Consider the following 15,226-nt stretch of genomic DNA (forward strand, 5'->3'; position numbering starts at 1 on the left):
GCATGATAAATGGTTTTCCACTCCCTCAGTTTAATCTGGAGGTGTCTTTGGGTCTGAAATGAGTCTCTTCCAGGCAGCATATCCATGGATCTTACTTTTTTATCCAATTTGATACCCTGTGTCTTTTGATTGGGGCATTTAGCCCATTTATATTCGGAGTAATTATCGAAAGATACGAATTTAGTGCCTTTGTATAACATATAAAGTCACTGTTTCTGTATATTGTCTCTGTTTCTTTCTGGTCTATGTTATTTTTGGGTTTTCTCTTCACATAAAGGATCCCTTTTAATATTTCTTGCAGGGCTGGTTTAGTGACCAGAAATTCTTTTAGTTTCTGTTTGTCCTGGAAGCTTTTTATCTCTCCTTGTATTTTTAATGACATCCTAGCTGGATAAAGTATTCTTGGCTGCATATTTTTCTCATTTAGCACCCTACATATATCATGCCAGTTCTCTCTGCCCATCTCTGTGGGTAGGTTTGCTGCCAATCTAATGTTTCTATCCTTGCAGGTTACAGACCTCTTATCCCCGAGCTGCTTTCATGATTTTCTCTTTGTCTCTGAGATTTGCAAGCTTCCCTATTACATGTCAAGGTGTGGACCTATTTTTGTTGATTTTGAAGGGAGTTCTTGGTGCCTCCTGGACTTGGATGCCTGATTCCTTCCCCAGATAGTTCTTGACTATAATTTGCTCCAGTATACCTTCTGCCCTCCTTTCTCTTTCTTCTTATTCTGGGATCCCTATTATTCTAATATTCTTGAATTCTCCCCCTGGTGATCCAGTAGTTGTTTATCTCTTTTTCTTAGCTTCTTTATTCTCCATCATTTTGTCTTCTAGATACTAATTTTCTCTTCTGCCTCATTTCTCCCAGCAGTTAGAGCTTCCATTTTTTATTGCATCTCATTAATAGCCTTTTTTTATGTCAATTTGATTAGAGTTCTTTTATTTCTCCAGAAAGGGATTCTCTAGTACCTCATGCTTTTTTCAAGCCAGCTAGTATCTTTTCTAATCATCATTCTGAACTCTAATTCCACATCTTACTTATGTCCATACTGATTAGGTCTCTGGCAGTCAGTACTGCCTCTTTTTCTGTTTTTTTTTTTTTTTTTTTGTGTGTGTGTGTGTTGTGTGTGTGGTGAGTTATTCCATCTTGTCCTTCTGTCCTGAGAAGAACAGATGACAAGAGAACAAAATACTAAAATAGCAACAACCCCAGAGAAATATACACTAAACAAATTAGAAGAGACCCAAAACCGAAGAAAAAAATTAAGAAAAGAGAAAATATAATCAGACAAGAGGAGACAGAACAGAGCAATACACTGAATCCTATGAGTATTTTTGTCTGTTGGTTAGAAAAATAGATCCCAAAATTGTAAAGAAAGAAATACTTTGGGACACCTGGGTGGCTCAGTGGTTGAGCATCTGCCTTCGGCCCAGGGCATGATCCTGGAGTCCTGGGATCAAGTCCCACATCGGGCTTCCTGCATGGAGCCTGCTTCTCTCTCTGCCAATGTCTCTGCCTCTCTCTCTGTCTCTCATGAATAAATAAATACAATCTTTAAAAAGAAAAAAAGAAAGAAAAACCTCTTTGTGTACAAAAATAAAATTAAATACAATGAAAGGATAGGATGTAACCATAAAAATGAAAAATTAAAAGACAAAAAAAAAAAAAAGGGAATAGGGGATCCCTGGGTGGCGCAGCGGTTTGGCACCTGCCTTTGGCCCAGGGCGCGATCCTGGAGACCCGGGATCGAATCCCACATCGGGCTCCCGGTGCATGGAGCCTGCTTCTCCCTCTGCCTGTGTCTCTGCCTCTCTCTCTCTCTCTCTGTGACTCTCATAAATAAATATTTTTTAAAAATTAAAAAAAAAGGGGGGAATATAAATAGGTGAACAGAACAGAGCAACAGACTATATCCTGAGTGTATTTTGGTTGGTTAGAAGAAACTACATCTCAAAGTTGTAAAGAAAGAAAAACTTTTATATATATATATATATGTGTGTGTGTGTGTGTTTGTGTGTGTGTATATATACATATACATATACAAAAATAAAATTAAATACATTGAATGGATAGAATGTAACTGTAAAGATGAAAATTTAAAATGACTTTAACAAAAAAAAAAAAAAAAAAAAGAGAATATGATCAGACAGGTGAAGAGAACAGAGCCATAGAGAAGATTCTGCGTATATTTTGGTCTGTTTGTCAGAAGACACTGTATCACAAAATTGTAAGGAAAGTTTTATATATATATATATATATATATATATATATATATATATATAAAACCACACACAAAATAAAATTAAGTACAATGAAAGGATAGAAGATTTTTTTAAGGGGTTGATAAATTAATTGAAAACAGGAAAGAGAAAAAAATTAAAATTGAAAGACTAAAGAATCAGGCTATATTCCCCTAGTGCTGGATTCTGCAGTTCCCTATGAGCCTACCATCAGTAAACTTGATCTTGGCTGGTTGTTCTTGCCAATCTTCTGGGGGAGTCGCCTGTTGTGTTTCTCAGGTGTCTTTGCCCCCAGCAGGCAGAATTGTACCGCCCTTGCCAGGTGGCCAGGCTAATCACCTCAGGATTGCCCTAGATGGCTTTTGTTCCCTGAAGGCTTTCTGTGCTTTAGAAGATGAGAGTGAGAATGGTGTCCTCCCAATCCCTCCCAATCTGCAGGGAAGAGTCCCCAGGAAGGGGGGGGGGGGGGGGACACTCCTCAATGCGCCCTCAGGGAAAAGCAGCCAAGGTTTCCGGTCTCCCTGGTCTCCATCTGCACTGCACATTCCCCCAGCCTGTGACTCAGCGTTTCTAACACAGGCACACAACCCCCTTTTGAGTCCCCAAACCCTGCAGACTCCCATGTTTCCCATGTGCATACCGTTCCTCCTGGAGGAGAAAGGGGGAGGGGTCTCCCTGGTTCTACTGCTGGCTGGGCCCCTGCTTGGAGAGTGGTTGTGCAGACTGTGCCTGGTTCACAGTTTATGGCACCCTCAAGCTGAGAGCCCCCTCCTGGGCTCTCTGATTTGCAGCCAGGTTCCCTGCTCCAATGCCTGGAAACTCTGCTGCCCTCAACACTCCCATTCTTCCTGTGACTCTGGGAATCCTGAGGCCACACTGTCCCACCAGGGATTCTACCCCGATTTGCTGCCTCAGCTCCTTTCAGGCAGGGACATCCCTCACTGGAGCAGACTTCTAAAAGTTCTGATTTTGCACTCCACAACTCTTATCACTTTCCCGTAGCCAGCTGCCCGAGGCTCCCTGCTCCCTCCTGCCCAGGTCTATTTTCCCCTAGATTGCCTCTTAACTTGCAGAAAGTGGTAGCTTTTCTATTTGTAGAGTTGCAGCTATTCTTTCCTTAGCTCTCTGGATTGAGTTCACTGGTGTTTAGAATGACTTAATAGCCATCTAGCTAAATTCCTGGGACCAGACAAAACTAAGGTCTCCTCCGCCACCACCATCTTGACCTCCTCCACTCATGTGATTTTTAAATGCTGGTTACTGGGGCCCCTGGGTGGCTCAATCCATTAAGCATCTGCCTTTGACTCAGGTCATGATCTCAGGGTTCTGGGATCAAGCCCCACATCAGGCTCCCTGCTCAGCAGGGATTCTGCTTATCTCTCTTTCTCTCTCTCTCTCTCTCCCTCTTTCTTTGCCCCTCCCTACCACTTGTTCTCTATCTCAAATAAATAAAATACTTTTAAAAAATGCTGATTACTAATTTAAGCCAAAAAACAAAACAAAAAAACAAAAAAAACACAGCAACAACACTCCCCTAGGCAATCAAAACTTCTTCCAACCACACTCTGGCTACCTCTAGCCTAAATTGAGGAAGGTGATTCTAATAGGCATCCCAGAAGAGCAGAGAAAGGACAGGAGTCAGGAAAGAAGAGATTACCTCCAAGTGGGAAGAAGACTGAAAGACAATGATCTTGGGGACCCACATTCTATTTCCCGGCAGAACCTTCAGGAGGGGCAGAAACAGGAACTAGTGCTGTGAGATCCCCAGGGCAGGGAGATTGTAGGCCCTCATTTATGATCCTCAGCACATGTTCTCATGCCCATAATTTGACACAGAATCAGCAAACTCACTAGAGATCAAGAAGACTCTGGAGGCTTGGATAATGGCTAACTTATCAGTGACCAGGAAGGGCCAAATCTCGAAAATCCTCCCCAGACATTTGCTCGATGTACAAACCCAGACAGCTATGTACATTTTGTGTGTGCAATGGGGAACCTCAGGGTGAGTGAGATTGAATTTCTGCCTGGCAAGAGGAGTTTGTGGTCAAATTTAAGAATCTGAAGATAAGCAACATTTCTTGCTCTCCCTCCTCTGTGGAGTAAGCCTCATGGGGTTCACTTTAGGCTGGGATGGGCTTTGAAGCACCCAGTCACAGTATGGGGCACAGTTGCTCTCTCCCTGAGGCAAGGTAGAGAGCAGAGAGTGGGAGAACACCTCCTCTTCTGTAGAGAACAGACAGAGCTAAAGATACTTCTGCAACTGTGCTAATGGGCTGTAGGCCAATTCAAAGTGCTGCTCAGGTTTGCTTTGGAAGGACGAGGCCACTGGTAGAGTTCCTGCATACTACAGGCAGCCGACTTTTAAAATGACTTCATTTTGGGGCAGCCAGGGTGGCTCAGCAGTTTAGCGCCACCTTCGGCTCAGGGCATGATCCTGGGGACCCAGGATCAAGTCCCACATCAGGCTCCCTGCATGGAGCCTGCTTCTCCCTCTGCCTGTGTTTCTGCCCCTCTCTCTGTGTCTCTCATGGATAAATAAATAAAATCTTAAAAAAAAATTTTTTTTAAATAAAAGGACTTCATTTTATTTTTATTTATTTTTTAAGTAGACTGCATGCCCAGCATGGAGCCCAACACAGGGCCCAGACTCACAACCCTGAGATCAAGACCTGACCTGAGATCAAGATTCAGACACTTAGCTGACTGAGCCACCCAGACGCTGAGAGGGCTTCATTTTAGGGGTAAAAGAACGGATGGTATGTGCTGAGAATGAAAGCCCTACCACTGTAACACTGCGTCATTTAGACAACATATGACACCTCAGAACTTTGATTCACCTCTTATGCAATGTCTCATGTGTGTCAATTTCTTCCCCCTCTAAAAAGCTTCCTTTTGAAGCACTGAAGCCCATGGTGGAGGAAGAAGTGGTACCAGCCTACTCAGCTGTCTGGAAGAGAAATTTCCCAGGCTTCTGGGTGTTTTGGCCCACAGAAGTCTGACCCCACCAAACAGTAACACAGTCTTTTATACTATAAGACATCTCTGGCACAAGGGTTCTGGTTAATGTTGATACTACAAGTACACCTGAAGGGTATGAAACTATCTCCTGCCTTTCTGTGTTACAGCCACCATTAACAACCAGAAATTATAACAACAGACAATAATTACTCATCACTCCCCTTGCCCCCAACCAATTGAATTCCAAGAAAGGCTCTAAACATATGGCCTGGATTCAGAGAAGACAGAAGGCTCCCTCCACTCCTCACCCACATCTCTGAGTGATAACACAAGCATCCCCGACAGCCAGAAGCTAGCGTGCTTAGTCATATCATTTTACAAGTGGTATAACAAAGCTGATATCCCTTGGCAGTTGCATAAATCACTAAACTGTCCTTCCTAAATGATTGTGTGTGTTTTTGCTGCCAACATAAAACTTTTCATTTGCAAAAATATGTACATTTCCAGGCAGATTCTATCAAGTGTAACAGGTAACAGGATGTTGAATGGGGGCTTTGTTGCCTTGGAGTTGTCACCCATGACTCAAAGGATGATAAAGCAGTATCATGTCTCCTTCATTCTGAAGAGCACCCAAGATAATTAAGGCCTGGATGCTTCTCCTGGGTTTTGAGGAGATAACCACAGTGGTTCAGCATGACCATCAGCTGAGCAGCCACCTACCACTATGTTCAAACATGACAGGCCAAGGACTGGTTAGTGATAAGCCTGACAGCCTTACCATTGTAGAGGGTCAAAAGGCTCTCTCTCCTCAGCCCAGGCCAAGTAAAAAGGAGTGAGTCAACAGGAATCTCTCACAGAGGTGAAGAGGTTTGCTCATTAGCAGTCCACTGTAGATACTTAAGTAAAGAGAGAGAAAAAAAAAAGGCTGTAAGTATGTGTGTGTATGAGAGAGAGAGAGATTAGCAGCCTGCATCATATTTTGTTGTGACAAAAATGTTTGAGATTCTCATGAATGAAAAAAATATGGGGATAGATCACTTCCACTGAGCCATTCTGATGTCCAAGAAGGCAGGTCACCAGGTGAGGAGGCCACAGCCTTGAGAAGCTATGTGGTAGACTTCAAGATGGGAACTGATCTGCTTCCAGAAGCAATTGAGGAGGAAAAATCAAACACGACTGAGTTAGGCAGGTCTTTTAGAACACCATGCATTCCGTTGGGAAGCCCCCCATGCTACCCCCACCAACATTATCCCTAGATATGATTCAAATATATGTCCCAGGAGAAACAGCATTTAGCTGAGAGCCACTCTCAAAGCATCAGAGACTGACAGATCTTGAACAGAGAAAGGGCAACAGACCAGACAGGAGCACAGATGCATCTGCTAAGTCAGGAATATTTACAGCCAGTCTCCATCTTGGATCCCAATTCTCTGGAGGAGTAAGGGTCTCAAAAGAAAGGGAGGAGAGAGGATGAAAAAAATGGATCCCATTTCTTTCCCCACTCAAATCCCCTGGGTAGAAACTTGGCTGAACAGGGAAAATGGGAAGAAATGAGATTTCAAACAGATATGAGATGAGATTTCAAACAGATAAATTGAACTGAACTGTTATTTTAATAACCTGGGAGTGATCAGAAACTTCTGATCAAGTTGTCATTAAGGGATGGGAAAAAGAGACTCAATGGAAGCTAGTTAGAAGCAGTAACTAGAGAAAAATGGAACCATTTTATATTTGTACCTTGGCCCAGACCCAAGTACAGGTTGTTAAACCAAGTATTTAATACTAATAATAAAAATTTTTTAAATAATAATATCTAATCAAGTCTTCCAATCTTCCCAACAACACTGTGGACCGAAAAGCAGGGATTTCATTACTTTTTAATACATCAGAAAAAGTAAAGTTGGATAACTGGAACAACTGGATGGTAGTGAGAGGCAAGGTCTTCTCACAGCTTGTGTTAAGCTAGTGATTTCAAACTGGGTTCCACACATGACCTGAGCCCATGGGGCTGGGCTAGGAAACTAGAGTAGAAACTCCTGCCCTATGTTAGTTGACGGTAAGAAATTAAAACCTAGGGATCCCTGGGTGGCTCAGCGGTTTAGCACCTGCCTTCGGCCCAGGGCGTGATCCTGGAGTCCCTGGATCGAGTCCCATGTCCGGCTCCCTGCATGGAGCCTGCTTCTCCCTCTGCCTGCGTCTCTGCCCCTCTCTCAATCTCTCTCTCTCGAATAAATAAAATCTTTTTAAAAAAGAACTAAAACATGAAGCTTTATGGATACAATAGATGTATTGAGGTTTTTTTTAAAGATTGTATTTATTTATTCACGAGAGACCCATAGAGAGAGAGGCAGAGACACAAGCAGAGGGAGAAGAGCAGGCTTCCCATGGGGATCCTGATGTGAGACTCAATCCTGGAATCCCTGGGATCACGAGGATCACGAGGATCACGCACTGAGCTGAGCAGAAGGCAGACCTCAACCATTGAGCCACCAGGGTGTCCCACAATAGACGTTTTTGCATGACTTTAAAAGAGAAAACAATACTTCAAAGAAATTTGTTTTGGACTACATCTTCAGCCTTGACTCCACCTAAACCCCATCAATGTCAGCCATTCTCTCCAGCTACAGGGTCATTTGGTATAACTCATCACTTATATTCTTCAGACAGATTTACATGACTATTCACAGTAGTGAAAGGGAGAAAGAATATCTAGGGGGAAGGAATGTCCTAGTTTCACATAGCACTCCAGGGTTTGGAGATTAAATCTATTTTCCCAATTACATACTGAAGTCGTTATTTCAATATGATGAATGAAGTTCTCAGGAAAGCTGACTCGACTATTCCAATTACTGCAGTTAAATGGTTGGATACTTAGCTGTGAGGCACTCTTAGGTTTGTCGAGTGGTGAGCATGGTAACAGAATGTTAGTGTACCCTATAAATTATTACAAATGTGAATTGCTCTTTGATCATAAAATGACTAATGTTCCAGATAGGAGTTCATTACAAGATAAGAAGTAGTGATTTTTTTTAACGTTTAGCTCAAAATCTGCAACATCAACATTGACTAGATTATCCTAACACTAGCCAGAAATATGTAATCTCCCCAAAATCAAGAATAGCAAATTCCAGTAAGTTAGAGAACATGTCTATTTTGTTGATTACTATACTCCTTGTGCCTGGAAGACTGTTTGAGTAAATTTGTAGCAGAGGCTCAAGAAATTCTTATTAAATAAATGAAGCCAAATTTACAATGATATTAGAATTATCTGCCCCAGTGAGGGATAGTAATAGAGATCTAAGTTCTATAGGTGTAGAAGACACAGGTGAATTCAAATGAATTGGTGCAAGTTAAAAAATGTAGCTACGAGACTGCCTTGCTCAGATCATACCATCCGTTCTTTGATGCATTAGGAAACACTTCACAGTCTATTTGATTTCAGAAACTTTCTAACAAAACGAGAAGTGATTTTTTTGGACTAGAGAAGAAAAGAAAGATTTATGGTGATACTTTGGGGAAAACATGAAGGTTAAGATGTTCTCTGAGCAGATAATTTTACAGGGATGTCAGGGACAAGAGGGAGTGAATTAACCTTGAAAAATATGATTATCGTCCAAGGATCAAGAAGAGACAGAGGAAAAATTGAAGGAAAGAAAAGGAAAAAAGAGAAGTAAAATATGAAACCTGTATGTTTCATTGGTATTCTCACTGGTAGTGCCACAGAAATCTGATAAACCAAGAGAATTGCTTCATTAGGGAGTGAGAAAGATACTTACAATAACAAAGAAAGAAACAGTCTTAAAATTTAGATTTTTGCAGAATTTAAACCAATGCTCAGAGATGCAATGAGAAGTATCTTCGAAATAGGTTTGCAAAAGTATGTATTCATCAGCCATTTCTAGTGATTCTTACTTAGAGAACATTTGCATCACAGCAAGATAAGGGATGTTACAGTTCTGCTCACCATCCAATGTTTACTAACAAACCAGTTTCTGTGATCTCCATCAAGGAATAGGAATACCCCAAAGTGATATCTACTCCATTGTATTATTTGTTCATTATTATTTTCTTCTTGGGAATTTTAACACCATTTGGTACATTGTGTCCTAAATTTGCTTAAATTAACAACTCGTTATGTTAATAGCACAAGTGCAGTTGAAGTTCAATCTATTAATCTCCATGAAACAAGGATCTTGTTTGTTCAACTCCCTACCCCCAGTGTCTAGAATGGTACTTGGCACACAATAGGCATTCAATAAATATTTGTTGCACAAATGGACAAAACTATGATGGATTTTAGCCAGTAGATGGACTCTAAACCTAGCCTCACATGATATATTTGACTGATATCCTCTATTATAAAAATATAAAAATATTAAACATTTTCTTGGAATATTCATTTCATCAAAACAAAACACTATGTGATTTTCTTTAGATTTGGCCAGCGACTTTCTACCTTTGTCAAACTCTTAAATTTCAATGTTTTAAATGTAGATATCAAAAGTTTTCAAGGACTTTCTCCTATTTTGTAATTGGACCAAAATAGAAGTATAGGCACCATCAGATTCCCAGGGGTTTCTTTAAATTTCAAATATCCAAATACACATCACTGTCTATCTTGGAAAATTTTCCACTGAACTTCATCAGAGGGCTTGAATAAATTTATCATATATCTAGGTTCCGTTAAACCCACTGGTGATTTATTTTTTAATTAAAGAAAGCTTTTAAGTTTTAGGAAAAGTGATCAGATATTCTACTTTCCTTCCATTTAAAAAGCGTTAACTGGTATAATAAATCATTGCATTGGACCCAATTATCATTCTATCTAAATAGTTAACCACTTCTGAGACTAGAGCCTAGGGAGTGCTCATCTTACACACATGGTGGGGTTTCTTTCCTCCTTTTCCATTCCCTAAAGCATTTCTGCTTAGGTCAATTAGCTTTCTCTCGACCCAGCCCAATTCTCAAGAGTATGGGTGCCTAATGTTATCATTTTGATATGAACAAGTAGAACCTCATAGCAGCTCCTCGGATTCATTAACTTCAAATCCATTTAGAAACAGCATATTTCAATCTGATACTGGTAATAAGACAAAATCATTCTATACAATTTTGTCTCCCACTCCTCTCAGATCAACATTGGCTCTATCCAAAGATAATAACATATCCAGATAGGTTATTCACATTGGTTAAAATTTCACTTATTGAGATAGTTTACAGGTTCTACCCCCAAAAGAAACTGTATCTGTATTACAACGTTTTTAGATTTTTGGAAACAGAACCCCCAAATAGGCTCATGCTAGCTGCTTGGAACTCATCGGATACGGCTTTCCATTTTAAAATCTCAAACATAAACCTCCACACACAAACAAACAAAAAAAAAATAGAGTTAATTTAATACATTTCCCCTTAATTTAAGAGCTTTCTCTCTCAGCATCATTATTTCTTTTCCCTACTTTCTCACATCAGCAAAATAGAAATCAATTTAAATCTAGATGGTCAATATTCAGCTAGCCTGAATATTTTCTTTGTGGCTTGGCTACATGCTATTATGATGTGTAGGAATGTACAAACCTAGCAAATTAAATATAAGTAAATAATGGAGGATGGATGCCAAAGTGCCTGTGCATCTATAGTTGGCAACATAGATACTGCTGAGTTTAATGAAGAAAAGAAATGGAAACCTCAAAATAAGCATCTCTGAAGGGCAGAAGATTTCCTATTGAAATAGTTGTGGAAGCACAGCATTTCCACAACTATTTTGGCACCTAATCAATCTTCGAACACATAGACTTTCATTGTAATTACATTTCCTCTAGAAAAGAATCCTGTAGATAGATGGTCTGGCATCTGGGTTTTTTTCTTTTCTATCTTTTTTATTTAAATCACTCTCCTTCTCATCTGCTTAAAGGTACTGATTTCTTAGACACTTGTGTGAGCAAAATATGAAATGATTTCACCAAAGAGGGGAAAGGTGAGTCTGTTTTTTTTTTTTTTAAAGTTAACCTGCTTTTATTTTTCTAGTTTTAATTTGTCATTTTAAAGTATTTCAGGATGCCTGAGTGGCTCAGTGGTTGAGGGTCTGCCTTCGGCTCAGCTCATGATACCAGGATCAAGTCCCTCATCAGGCTCCCCGCAGGAAGCAGGGAGCCTGCTTCTCCCTCTGCCTGTGTCTATGCCTCTCTCTATGTGTCTCTCATGAATAGATAAACAAAACCTTTAAAAAAATAAAATTTTTTCAATAAACTTAAAGGAATGATCAGAAAAGGCATCACTTTTAAAAAAACAAGAATTATTTTTGTGATATGATAGTTATTGAAATCCCTCTTCAATGTAATTCTTCAATTTTATGATCTGATACATGAATTATTCACAAAGAAATGCATCTTAATCACTTATCAGCACCGATACTGTAAGATTATATCTCAAGGATATTACAGGTAAAACAGTTTGAGCACAAATCCTATTATTGAGATTAGCTTCACGATCATTGGCATTATGTGATTGCTAAAAGCTCTCATCTCTTATAACGAACCATATTATTATGCTGTATTTAATGGAAACTTTTAGATTAATATTTAAGATGCTATTTAAGGGGATTAACTTAAATCGATAAAGACTAAAGCAATTTTTCTTTCCCTATTCATTCAAATCTATAAATTGAAACTCACTTCATTCTATAATCATAAAGCTATACTTTGAGGAATTCTTCAATATTACATACATTTTATCAGTATTGTATGCTTTCAGCTGCAAGAAATAGAGAACTTTAGCCCAACTGGGTACAGGGTAAGGGTAGGGTTGCAAGTGGTGCTTTAGGAGCAGGAGGGATGTCAGAGTTGGTGTAGTGCCTAAGAGTTCCTCATTTGAGCTCTTCAATTCGAATTGTTTCATTTTCATGTCTGCTTCCTTCACTGTGGAGAGCCTGAAACCATCTGGTACTTCACAACAACACAAAGTGGCTTTCAGAGAAAGAACTTATCTCTTCTGGGGGTTTTCTCCTATCAGTAAGGAAATCTCTTTGCAATCAGCTAAAGTCCTTTGGCTCATCTTGGCCACTGCTCAATCCTGAACAATCCCATCGCTGGGGGAATGCCATAGCTGACTTGCCTAGGCCCTATTTCTAAACCAGTGACTGTTGGCAAGGGTTTGAGATGACCTTTAAACCAACCAGGCCTCGCTCTGAGGCTGGAGATGAAGTCACCTTTCCCTGCAGCACGTGGGTTTTGGAGAAACAACAGAAAGGGCACAGTAAGGAACGGCAAAGGGAGAATGCTAACAATGTTTAGCAGAATATAGCAAAGCTTTTTTCATAGGTGGTTTGATCTAATACATATCCAATAAAAGGCAACAAAATATTATAGAGCAGTAATTCTCAAAGTGGGAAAGGGGGTATCAGAAGCAACCAGAAACAATTTTATCCAAGTAAAATCACTCCTCATTCTGATTTGCATCTGCATGAGGCTCTCTTTCTTCTCCCATGAAAAATTAGATACACTTTGGAACCATGTTGGATCTGTTGGATGATAGGGGTTCACAAGATTGAGACCGTTGCCATGGAAAAGTGTTATGATAGGGGAGGACAAAATAAATGGCCCATAGGGAAATAAAATAATGTATCTGGTTATTGATATTCTATATTGGTGCCTGCTTCTTTTCATTTGCTCTTTCAGCTTCACAAATCCTGCCATTAGAGAGATCTATGACTATTTTTTTCATCTTTGAGGAAAAAAAGAAAGATTTCACCTAACCTAGTGCTAAGAAAGAGCCAAATTTGTTTTGTCTTATTGACCCTGTATCTCACCTAAGACTGTGTCTCTTGGTAGAAAATGGTTCAGCACTAGCGATAGCATTTCCATCCCTTTCTCAGCAGAGGGCAAAAGAAGTTTCTTCAAGAGCCCTGGCCAGCTGTGGCCATCACCTTTAAGATGGTAGATGCCTCATCTTGGAAACATTTGAATAGAACTGTTTGTTTGTTTTCTCACATGAGGTCTGTTTTAAACTTAATAATATCCTGATAATTTTAAACAAAATAAAAATTCAACATAGAAAACTGAGAATATGTAGAAAAGTATAAAGAACAAAATTAAAAACTCTTATAATCCCTTCAGCTAAAGAACCATTAATAACATTATGGCATAGTTTTCTAATTATATATGAATCAATTGTTATGTATCATACACACACACACACACACACACACACACACACATACATACAGTACTTTTTAAAAAGTAGTACTTTACCAGAAATGCTTTTCGTAAACTGTTCTGTTTGTTTAAAATACATTTCTCCCATGGATTAATAATTCTAAAACCATCAGAGAAATAAGATTTAACCAGCCTCAATCAGGGAAAATATCTTACTCTTGCAGATAAAACATTTTACAAAGCTAGAAGGTCTCAAACCAAACATGTATCAAGCTCCTTTTTGAGCAGAGTCCTAAAATTACTGTTAAATCAGAAATCCAGTAGAGAAGCGAGGAACGAAACCATAAATTGTAAAACAAAGGTGTGGTGAAGAGATAGGGCAAGCTTGAAAAAGAACGATAAATCAAATAGAGGCTGGATTTCCTGGAATTTTTCAGATCCAAGCCAGAAATGTTGCTTTGTCTATCCGTGCCTACACTAAACTCCCGTTATCTGCTGCTCCTTTACCAAGATGAGGGCCTTACTTATTATCAACGCTGGAAATGAAGTAAAAGGGAAAGGATCCAGAGGTGGAACCCCTGACCTATAGGGAGTAATTTGTTTAGATCCCGAGTGTGGCAGTTTTCAGGAGAACAGATGGGGAAGACAGCTGTGGTCCACTGTCTCCATCACTCTGAGGATGGGAGCAGGGCCCTGGAAATGAGCATTGACCACAATACTGACAGTGGTGGTTCATGTTGAATCTAGAAGTACCATTGCTCTAAGGAGCATCCCTTCGTGGACAATTCAAATACTGAAGACTGAGAATATTTCTGCTTCTCTTACATGTTAGAGCAGCATCTCTAAGACTTCTGATCCTTTGGAAACAGCCTTCATGATCTTTCCATATGTACTTATCATGAGCACGCTCATTAATGTTTCTTTAAACGAGTCACTTTGTTGGAACTCAAATACTTTATGTTGAGTACAAAAAAAAAAAAAAAAATCATGAATTTAATGGGAAAACAGAATTGCCACAAACGGAATGGTAGGTGACCTCATGAATTCTATGACAACTATCACCCACCAAAAATAGTATTTAGTTAGGGATGGGTGCTGTTGTTTGTCAAAGGGTCTTGAGCCTGAGGCCTTGTTTGTTTAGGAAAGGGGGGGCGGACAGACACGACGAGTAAATTGGAATTAACAAGTGTTAAAAACATTACAAAAAAAAAAAAAAACATTACAAACAAACTCAGACTGCCAGATGACTTCCTCAGAACTGCAAAGGAATTCAGTCACTTTCATTTCACTATGTGATTCAATGTTATTTATACCAGCTAGGGGATCCCTGGGTGGCGCAGCGGTTTGGCGCCTGCCTTTGGCCCAGGGCGCAATCCTGGAGACCCGGGATCGAATCCCACATCGGGCTCCCGGTGCATGGAGCTTGCTTCTCCCTCTGCCTGTGTCTCTGCCTCTCTCTCTCTCTCTCTGTGACTATCATTAAAAAAAAAAAAAAAATACCAGCTAGCTTCCCGTCAGTGGTGTACACGCCTCTCTAGAAAATACTGTGCTAGTGGCTGTCCTCTGTAAAGGGGGTAGAGAGAATATTCCAATGCCACTTGTAGGCCAACCTTACCGGGTACTAGGAATTGAGGACTTATGTAAAACCCTGTATAGTCCATAACTAAAAGATCAATTGGATAGAAAATGCTCTCATATCTTGTAAACGCTCCTGTTACTACCTGTAATTTGCTTTTGCCCTACCTACCCCCCAAATTCACATATTGAAGCCCCAACTCCCAGTATCTCAGAATGTGACCGCATTTGGAGACAGGGCTTATAAAGAGGAAAATAAATGAAAATGAGGACTTTATGGTGGGCCCTAGTCCAATATAA

At 39.9% G+C, this 15,226-nt stretch overlaps 1 protein-coding gene across 4 annotated transcripts in view; it reads right to left on the reverse strand.

Annotated features, from left to right (window-relative positions):
- CEP120 (centrosomal protein 120) overlaps positions 1-15,226 on the reverse strand; it is a 118,967-nt gene that overhangs the window by 72,002 nt on the left and 31,739 nt on the right. The window contains exon 1 of one of the 4 annotated variants that reach the window (XM_077911429.1): positions 5,980-6,097. The exons of the other annotated variants lie outside the window; for them this stretch is intronic. The gene's annotated coding sequence lies outside the window, so the exon portion shown is untranslated. Of the gene's footprint in view, positions 1-5,979; positions 6,098-15,226 lie in introns of those variants that run through there. 4 annotated transcript variants of the gene reach the window in all.

The sequence above is a fragment of the Canis aureus genome, chromosome 10 (assembly GCF_053574225.1).
Source record: "Canis aureus isolate CA01 chromosome 10, VMU_Caureus_v.1.0, whole genome shotgun sequence".
Classification (NCBI taxonomy): domain Eukaryota; kingdom Metazoa; phylum Chordata; class Mammalia; order Carnivora; family Canidae; genus Canis; species Canis aureus.